We start from the raw sequence: 11,324 nt of genomic DNA on the forward strand, positions 1-11,324 counted from the left end.
GAAGTGGCGCTGTGACTCAAGTGGTAGAGTGCTAGCCTTGAGCTGAAGAGCTGAGGGACAGCGCCCAGGCCCAGAGTTCAGGCCCCACAACCGGACCCCCCCCCAAAAAAGAAATAAGCTGATAGATCGGGGTGCCAATGGCTCACATCTGTAATCCTAGCTACACTGACAGCTGAGATCTGAGGATCATAGTTTGAAGCCAGCCAGACTGGACAGGAAAGTCTATGAGTCTCTTATCTCCCATAAGCTATCAAAAAAAGCCAGAGGTGGAGCTGTGGCTCAAGTGGTAGAACATCAGCCTTCATCAAAAAAGCTCCTGGACACTACCCAGGTCCAGACTCAAGCCCCATGACTAGCACACACACACACACACACACACACACACACACAGAATTAAGCATAGAAATTTTTTTAAGACATAACAAGATAGGAGAAGTTAGCAGGATCTTCAGACTGGAAAGCCTGAAAAGATAATCCAGACTAGAATTGGGGACCAATGAAGTGAAGCCATCTTTTTAAACACAAAATAATATCAGATACAAAAACAAACTTCCCAGTAATCAGCTGAATTAAAAATATATTTCAAAGACAAGAAAATATTTCCAGGAGGAAATTTAAGATATGAAAAACAAATAGTTAAAACAATGAATATATATTACCACCAGTCAAACAAAATGATTTTACTGCATAGTAACAGCATACAGGAAATAGATAAGACATGAATTATAGAATATCATCGGGTCCTTATGAGTTTGCTATATTATTTTGTAATAAACTTCCCTCAAGATCAATCAAAAATAATTACAAATAGCTATAGCATACAGACACTGCAAAAGTACATTTTAATCAATATATTTGAGAATTAAATAGATGCTTCTGTAGATATTAATATTTAAGGAAAACATCCTTAGGAGTCTTAAAGTTAAAAAATGCAAGGTTTATCTAGGTCAGTGGCTAACACCAATATTTCTAGCTTTATAGGAGGATGAGCTTCAAAGCAAAGCATTCCAAATCCAAATCATATAGAAAAGTCCACTATACTCTATCTCCCAAATAACCAGCAAAAAGTAGAGCTGGAGACATGGCTCCACTGGTAATGGGTCAAGCAAGTCAGCCAAGCAAACACAAGGTTCTGAGTTTAAATGCCATTACCAGTCAGACAAACAACAAAATATAAATCAAGGCATATGTTAAAATATTCTCAAAAATAAAATGTCAGAGAAGTAGAATTTTATGAACATTTTATTTTCTTAAATTTCAAGTACAAGATCATCCTAATCTCGCTTAAAATTTACAGGGAATAAAGCCTCTATTTCTCATTTTATGAAGCCAGTTTAATTTTGGGACTAAATCTGTTCTAGAAGAGTAAGACAAGCAAGAAGGGAGGGGAATGGGTTGAGTTGGAAGGAAAGAAGGAGGAGAAGGAAGAAAGGGATTTTTTTTGTTTGTTTGCTTTAAATTTGGATGCAAGAATTAAAAGCCAAAATACCAAAACAGTTCATTCTTACATTACATAAAATATATTCTCCTGTGATCAAATTTGATTTAATCTAGGAATGTAATGATTGTTGGTATTATGAAATTTACAGACAGACTTCATTATGCAATATGGATTAAAGGTACCCACAATGCGGCTGGCTAGACTCCTGTTTCTTTAAGTGACTAAGCCTCACTAAATGACAGCATAGATAATGTCTCTTGGGAGAAAGACCTGAAAAATACACGAGGTAAACCATGGAATGAACGGTGGCTTGTACGTAGAAAATCATCTATTCATCTTAGGTAAACCACTGTCCTTTGAAGCATGCCATATGTTGCCCCTTCTTTTTCTTCCTCACACTAAAACCCTTGGGTCTATTGAATCACATGTATGAGAAAACAAGAGTAACTACACAGCTAATTTAAAAAGGAAACTACTGATCTGCTAGATCCTAGGATATCTAGATGCTCTTACCTCTCAGGGATTCGGGGGGGGGGGAACTGGGAAAGCAAAAGTGGGGGAGATTAAAGTCAAATGAAAAGGTACCTTAATTGCATCCAGAATGTTGAACGGTGGTACCCAGAATTATGTAGGGAGCCAGACAGATAGATCATGCCAATAAAGTGAGCCACGTGGTACACCTGAATTGTTTCAGATCACAATGGAAGAACTACAACAGTGAGCTTTGAACCCTGATCGTACACATGTTTCTCCCTATTGATTGCCTCGTCCATAAATCATAGAATCACTTTTTAATGTCATTTCACATTTCGGAGTATTTTCCTTAGGCCTGTCTGCTAATGCCTGGAATCTCTCCATTCAGAGTCAGCATCATAATCAGATTTGGCCAGTGGATACCAAGGCAACTGCCTGTGTGTTTTCTTTCCACAGTATCACAGGATGCCAGCGTGCAGCTTAAGTAGCAGTCAGGAAAAGGAGGTCTGTTTCTGGAGGGGCTGATTAAGCAAGACAAAGTCAATTAACATTTGATGTCTCACAGGTTTCTGCAAGCAAATTGTTCCAATTACCCAAAACCAGTGAGCAAATTGTGAAGAAATTAAGAAGGGCAGTCAGAACTCCAGTGCTGCCTCTGGTCCCTCAGGAATCCCGTAGATGGAGGGGTGGAAGTGCAGTCCAAGCTACGCAAATGTGATTGCCAGCACATCCCCTGCAAAAGAACAACGCGTGTGTCACAAACAGGACTCCTCTCTGTTTCCTTGAATTCTGAGTGTGTTCTAAATGTTGACGTGTTGATCAGCACTTGACTTTTCCGATTATTTCTTTTACTTAAATATACAACAAATGCAATAGCATTACAAAAGTGTGTTAAATTGGTATGTTGTCCCAGACAGAACATTTTACAACCTACAGAATAAAAGATAGACTCCACTGTTACTGTTTATAGTCTGTAATAGGCAACATAAAAACAAAGTCCACATTAATTATGTAGACACCGTAGTTTTATGAGTCTGTTAGGTTTGTTTTCACAGGCTACCTAGTTATTTCAAAATAAAGCCTAAACAAACTACCCATATATTTACTCTGTTTGTCACTGTGAATTAAGATCTGATCTCATTTATGTAGCTGGTCATTATTGCAGAGTTGCCAAAAACCTCTTTATCATGTTTATGGAAGGAGCCACCAAGAGCCAGGATATAATGGACTAGGAAACAGGAGGTTACAAGATCCTCAGAGTAAGCGGATTTTTTTGATGGCATCCTATGAACCTTCAGACAAGAGGGAAATATTCCAACCAACATGCAAATGTCATTAAAATGTACATAGAGGAATTGCATGTCCGTTAGGGAGCAAGAGAGAGACTTATAACTTGTCTGTTTACTTAATTTTAGATATTTGCACTCACCAGGTATTTCAAATGATGTTTATGATCTGTGGCTTTTAGAGGAACACCAAATGTACAGATTGAGAAATGAATAACAATAGAGATCATTAAAAAGTTATGATTGCTCCAAGTTGAAGAAATAAGCCTATTGGCTGAAAATCATTGAAGTCATAATTCATGATAATAATAACCCCATTCTTGTGTCTCTGTGGTTATAGAAAGATTGCTTCATATTTCCAGTTTAGATTTTTAAAGTTAATTTATGTACTATGTCTCCTTCCAGCCATGCTAATTTTAAAGGAATTATATGTAGTTTTATTGTATGTTGCCTCAAAAAGAAATCGCATTTGTTATATTGTCTCCTGCTCCCAAAACATGAAAGTGAATGGTTGATATTCAGTCTCATAATTTAATGCTTACAGGATTTCTAAGCAGAAGGATTGTTACAACATGCTATAGTTTAGAAGAATGAGGAGAGTGTTTTAAGTAATTTACTCGCAATTAAACTGCTGGTAAACAGACATCAAGATCTAGATATGCCTTCTCTTGACATAATGTTGTTTTCTGTCACTACTCCATTGGACCAGTCAATGTACATAGCACTTAAATTTAAACAACCTTTTCTAGTCAATAAATATTTGTAAGTCTCTCTTGTATACTAGATAGTGTTCTAGCTATGGAGATAGGTCAATGAAAGAAAATTAGATGTGAAAGAAAAACAGCAATGTGAAAGTGAACAAAGGAGGCTGGAAGATGAACAATATATGCTGTGGGTGATGTACAAGATTGAGGGGGGCATATTGTAACAAATGATGCGTAGGGTAGTTTTCCTTGCAATGATGACATGACATAATACAAAGGAAGAAGATTCCCCCAGGAGCAACTACAACTAGAGTAAGGACAAGAGGCCGAACCCCACAGGGGACATAATGGAACACAGATTTAAGAGAATCAACAGGGTCCAATGTGGCCAGAGAAAAAGAAAGCACCTGAATTCCATAATAAAATTGCATGTGCTTGAACTATGACCAATTTATTTGGAAATTTACTTTTTAGAAAATGATACTTTACCCACTTAGGAACTGATACATCTTGGAAACGTAGAGCAATGGATTCATTCCTTCAATGGTAAATAAATACACACATTCATTCACTCTTTTATATATTCAACAGCTAGCTAGCACACTGGAGCATGAGACATATGCATGGGAGCAATAGTCAGACATTCGCACTTGTGGATACACAACCAATGGTCATGATAAAACAATGTGCATCACAATGATTTGAATCATCTCAGAAGCTCTCATTTTACGCATTATATGATAAAAGTAAGAAGAGAGAGCTCATGACTATTTAACACATAAAACACTTACGTGACCTCAGAGGAGGGAAGTCAAATCCAGTTTGATCCAGTGATATGGTCTGATCAGAAATAGTCCTCTAAAACAGATTTATAATCTCTAATGACGGAGTCATGCTTTCAATAGCAATTCATCTAGTGAAGAGTCTACACTTGAGCCACTTTTGCTTCAAACTGTCTGAATGAATACAATAACTTTCCTATTGGAATCTTTTCCATTTGTGTAGCCTTTGAATGATGATAAAATGAACAACCAGGAAAAAAAAGTTGGAAGTATATTGAAGTAGAGCCTAACCAGGGGGTGTCACCATTCTACAAACCTTTGGATCTAAGCCTAGATACTCAAACACCCTGTTTAAAATACACAGTGGCAAGGGAGTAGACAGGATGACCTTCTTGATCCCAAGTACCCTAGAGATGATAGGATTTAAGGCCTTGTTCAGTTATAGTGAATGGAGCTATCAACAAAAGTCCAACCCCACCCCCTTCCTATATTGGCTGAATAAGGCCACTGGGAGGCTGACCAAGAGTCAAAACTAGAGTATCACATTCCTCTCTAATATGTCTAAGCCATTTTGGTACTCTGAACCTAATGCTCTGTCTCAATAACCCATATAAGGTACCCAGCATGTCCTTCTCCCAAACTAGGTCTCAGGATTGCCATCAAGTTTGCTTGGTCATAATGTAGAGCAATGAAACCAACATGTTAATAAGAAGGAATGAAATCCTTCCAATTTCTAACCGTCTGATGATTCATCCCTTGGTGGCAGAAAGCCTTCCTGGACAACAGTGATTGCAATCTGGTTTCTTTGGGGGATGAGAAATTTGGTCATAAATATGGTTGGTTCTTGGTTCCCTGTGCCACTCCAAACCCAAGCGACAAATAACTGTGAGTCACATGTTCCTTCCCAGCCACCCAACAGCTCCGGATCTCAAATATTCCTTTGACATAGCCCAAGCCACCCAACTTCAAATTTGTCTAGGCTACATTTCTTTTGGAGGAACTACAGGAATTTTTTTTTTCTTTAGTGTGCGCACACACACATACTCACACACACACACACACACACACACACACACACACACGCACACACACACAATTTTTTTTTTTTAAGGAGGCAGAGGCACCCAGCCAAATAAACTATGTTAAGCAGTGGGTTCCATTTTAGGTGTTGACAGTATATAATAAATCCAGGCCTACCTAACATTTACAGGAACATTATAAAATGAGTGAAATGGTATGAGCTGGTTGCCAGGCCAACCAGACAAACACAATAAACAGGCAGCAGTGACAGGGGTAAGTTACACCACCTCTCGGGTCTGAAATATATCACTTTACATTAGTTCTTGACCACTTTGAAAGCTCTTTGTTTTATATTTTTCAAAATGCTCTTTTACAGCATAGATTACCGTTAAATCTTTTCAGAGGAGGAAGTTTCTTTTTGGCCTTCCAAACTTAACATCATTCCAGAAAGCGAACATTTATTTTTGTTTTAACCCTAATTAAAAAGTAAATTCAAGTCTGAGGAACAATGTTAAGACTCAAATCTTGAAGGTCCCTTCTGGCAGATTAAAAAGTTAAAAAAAAATCCCTAGACTAGAAAGAAAATAAACAAAAACAGTAGTTAGTATACTTAGTTGGTTTAAATGTCCTGTTAAAATGGGAGCAACATGCTGCAGAACTTTTTAACCCTTTAATAGCCTATATCCTGAAATGCACTTCTCTCCGAGTAGAGAACATGTTTTATTATCATAAGCAAGACCTTACAGAGCATCATTGCTAGAACCATCTGAGAAATTATTTGTTCTACTACCTTGTCTTCCAAAGGAAAATAGGTATGGGTTAGGTTGCTTCCTTAATTATTAAAAAATATTATCTTTTTCTGCTATTCATGCTATGCTATATGAAAGGATTTTTTATTCCTTTTATCAAAATTTTGAAAGCGCAAAAGACTCCATTTGATTTCTTTTAGCCTAATCAATGAGCAGGAAAGTAATGTAGAATAATTTAGACCTTTCCATGTAAAATAACATAAAACTGCTAGAGACCTATAAAACATATATAGAGTGCTTTAAGACTCAACAAAATCTACTTTGTTTAATTAATGTTAAAATAGTGCTAGATGATTAACTATCCTTCTAAATACACATGCACATACACACATATACATATACACATACTTGTAAATAGACTTACCTACTAATTACAGTTTTTCAGAGACATTCCAAGGTTTAACACTGAAAATTCCAGGTTTCAGAAAGTCCCTTTGCCCTGGGAAAATAGATGCAGTTACTTATCTGCTTTCAAAGATAATTTATTTATTTTCATCTGTTGTGTAAAGTGCTTAATTATAAAAAATGTTTAGAGGTTGCTCTTACCTAAAATTATTTAAAGAGAGGTTAAGTCTCCTAAGAATGGTTGAATTGTTTATAATCAGTACACTCCACATATCTTAATTCTATTTTCCTAAGGTAGAGCAGTAGGTTCAGTAGGAAATCCTTAGAAATACACTTAAATCATGCCGAATGTTCCAAGTTTTCAAATTGGATCTTTATCACTAAAAATATTGGGCTCTATGGTGAGAAAGTAGATCAGCTTCAGTACAAAAATCATGCTACTAAAATTAACTAATACTAAGAGGAATTTGAAATACACAGAAGACAGTAACGTTACCCAAACAGAAAACTTTCATACATTCCCAATTCTTCTTAGATATGAGATTATGTCATTTTTTGATGACTCCAAAGCTGCCATTTTTGCGTATATGGCAGAAAATACCACCATTCCTGCTCTCTAAGGGTAGACTCTTAAGTCAATTCTGCAGATCCCTTCTTAATAATTCTATATTCAACTTAATTCTGTATAGAGGTAATTCTATATGTTGGGTGTTTTATGTGTGTGTGCATGCACATACAATTTGATATTCTAATAACTCGTAGTTGAAGGAAACTAAAAATTTCCAATTAAAATATTCCTGGTTAAGACATAAATACATGTAAGTCAATGATGCCCAACAGCTACCATCCTCCATTTCCTGTTGTCTCCACACTTTGATCACTTTTGTAATTCTTTTCTCTAAGTGGGTGGAGTTTACAGAGGGACTGCCTCCTACTTTGCCATTTTAATGTGTCTCAGTCAGTTTCAGTCAAGCAAATATTTGGAAGTAAAGGTGTAGCAGCTCTGAGCCAGGCCACAAAGATAATATTGGATTTCTCAACATTTCCTATATCTCCAGTTAGCCTGTTAAAGGCCAGGAAACATAGTTACTAGAATTATTCCTATTCACAACTGTCTATGTGATATTTGAATGTTTTCATCTATCACCCAAGAATCAACTAGGTGAACTCAGCCAGGTAAACCCAGCCTAATTCACCATCCACTCTTACTTAGATAATGCTTTAATTTTGTTTTTACTAACATAAACTACCCAGCTTTGATATAGTTTTCTATGTAGGACACTGGTAGATAAGCTATATTGCATAGCCTCTGTAACTCACCAACATGGAAACAGTAAACATTTGTAAAGAGTATTCTTAGAGTATGATGACAACTTCCCAGAATTTAAACTTTAAGTCATTCAATGCTAATTCGGTCTATCCTTAACTTTCTGATGTCTCTCATTGAGATATCCCTGGTATGCTCAAGTCTGGCCAATATGCCCTCTCCAAAATAATACCTGAATATTCTTTGAGAAACTTTCTCTTCAGTAACACACTTGTAGATTATATTACATATTACTATAAGAAAATAAACTTCTAGCTCAAAGAATTCAAAGAGACTAAGTCTGCATGCCCATGGCATTTTTTTTTTCAATTCTAAATGTGTCTGCCACATTGCTGGAGCTCCGGAATGGATTGGTTGATCAATATATTTTCTAGAACTCTACCTGGTCACCATAATTGCAATACCTCTAGAGAGGTTGACATATTGAAGCAATCACCCACATAGATACTGCTGGGTGATACCACTTCATTTGCATATTTTAATAGATTTAGCAGACCCATTATTGCTAAACAGAAATTTTCTCTGGACTCTATTCTGTCTGCAGAATGCAGTGAGCAAAGCCAAACATTCAAGCTTAAATCTCACCATCATTGATGTCATCAGCATTCTGAGATACAGGTTTATGAAAGGAATAGATCACTAACAAAAATAGATGATTAAATGTTCTATAAAAAGAAATTTTTATTTTATTATTTATTCATATTTGACTTTTAGAGACATAGTCTATTGCATAGCCCAAGCTCGGTTAGCATTCACAATTCTCTTGTCTCCACTGCCCAATTCTGAGATTACAGGCATTACCACAACTATCTATTTTAATAATTATGCACAATGATAAATACAGTAAAATCATGTTAGAATTAAAATATTAGAAGTTGGGGCTGGGAAGTGCTTTCCTCATATGCATGAGGCCCTGTGTTCAATTGCTCAGCACCACATAAGCAGAAAAAGCTGGAAGTGGCGCTATGGCTCAAGTGATAGAGCACTAGCCTTGAGCTGAAGAGCTACGTGACAGTGCCCAGGCCCAGAGTTCAAGCTCCATGACCAACAAAAAAATAAAATAAGATATTAGAAGTTGACTAGAAGAGAACACATTTTATATTCACATAAGGTCAGAGAGAATCCTGACAATCTACAAAATATAGATTCTCCTTGGACCACAGGAGGCAAGAATTATTGTCTTATGCTCATTTCCACCTCAATTACCAGGTTTAAAAATAGCTAAATTTTAAATTTTTTAAACTTTAAAACATAAATAAAAATCAGTTTTAAAATGAAATCACATTACTGTAGAATACAGTTTCTATTGGCTCACCGTGGTCACTCTCTTCACATCTACCCCTCGAAAACAATAAGCAAGAAAAAGAATTGAAATATGGAATCCAATAACATCATAAGCTCCCTGAAACACAGAAAGCTTTCTGTCCTTATTCCCAGGTTCAGAAGCACTTGCTTAAATACTAAAGGAAAAATTGGGAACTAGTCTTAAATGACTTAGCTTTAGAAACTGTTAAGCAACCAGTGTTTGAGCCGCTTCCCAGAGCTGAATAGGACTCAGTGCGTGAGCCCAATCCTAAATTTTATTCAGGTTCATCTCCATGTGTTAGTTCCCTCAGCTACCCTTTCCAAACCTTGCTCACCATGCTGTTTGGAAGTCTCTAAAGGAAGGGTGGGGTGAGTCCTATGACTCCTGTTCTCTTGCCATTTTTAGCTGCCTGCAACCTTTCCTGGCTGCCACCATTTATAGACCTGGGCTCAATGGTTTTGCCAAATAACAAGGGTCTGGCTCATGAACCCTGAGGTGGACTGCTATTAAATGGAAACGTGTCCACTCCACCATAGAAAAGCAAAGAAGGGTCTTGAAATGTCAGCGTGTGAGTAGCCAAGGTTAATGGAGCACAGAATTTTTACAAGAGAAACCACCACCCAGCAGTGACTAATTAAACAGGGTTGAAGGCCAGATGGCAGGCATCTTTAAAGATGCCTATTATAGATTCGAATGTTTGCGTGTGACTCTGTTTTCCTAGAAAGATTAAGCAGTAATGATGATTCACTTTTAGTGTCAGAGAACATTTTATTTCACTAAAGATCTGTCCAATGTTGGCTCTATGTATGTGAAAAATCTATGCTATTTTTTAATATGTCATGGTCATAAAATAGACAGCATTTAAATCCAGGTTCTTGGTGGCATACCCAGGATGAAATGAGTGGATCTCTGGTAAAGAATCAAATTCTCCAACGTATTATCAATACTGTGTGGTGGTTACCCAGGTTTGATTTTAATTAAAAGATACATTTTTTGTTATCATCTGAAATCCTTGTACTGTCTGCTATCAGGGAAAAAAAAGTCAAGAAAGTTTCAAGGATGCAAAAGATAAGATGGAAACTTAAACTTCCCCAAAGGACTGAAAAGCACGAAAGCTGAGCCAGGGTAAAAGGGCTACAGCTTCCAGGGCCAGGGAGACAAACTGATCATTTTCGTTATCTATTGAATTTTATAGTGGGAAAATATTTCTAAGCCTAATGGTTTCTACAGGCATTCCCTCTTCCACTCCCAGGTACAAGAATACATACACACACACACACACACACACACACACACACACACGCACACATATATATACATATATTTACATATGTACACACACATACATAGATATATGTGTTTGTGTATGTGTGTGTATGCATTTGATATCACCATTTTATCACTATCGCGCATCTGAGTTTTATTTCTAAATTTTAAGTCTAGATTCTATATTTCTAAATAAAATTATGCTAATTGGCACACATTTTTAAAAAAAATAGCCAGTATGGGGCTGGGAAGGTGGGTCAGTGATAGAGTGCTTATCTGGTAGAGTGCTTGCCTTGCATGCATGAGGCCTTGGGTTCGATTCCTCAGCACCACATAAACAGAAAAAGCTGGAAATGGTGCTGTGGCTCAAGTGGTAGAGCATAGCCTTGAGTTCAGGCCCCATGACTAACAGAAAAAATAATAGCCAGTATATGTATATATATATATATATATATACATATATGTATATATATCAATAGATATCAATAGATCTATCTATATACATGATATAGGTGTGTGTGTGTATGTGTGTGTGTGTGTGTGTGTGTGTGTGTGTGTGTGTGT

Source organism: Dipodomys ordii, unplaced genomic scaffold, assembly GCF_000151885.1.
Source record: "Dipodomys ordii isolate 6190 unplaced genomic scaffold, Dord_2.0 Scaffold7, whole genome shotgun sequence".
Taxonomy (NCBI): domain Eukaryota; kingdom Metazoa; phylum Chordata; class Mammalia; order Rodentia; family Heteromyidae; genus Dipodomys; species Dipodomys ordii.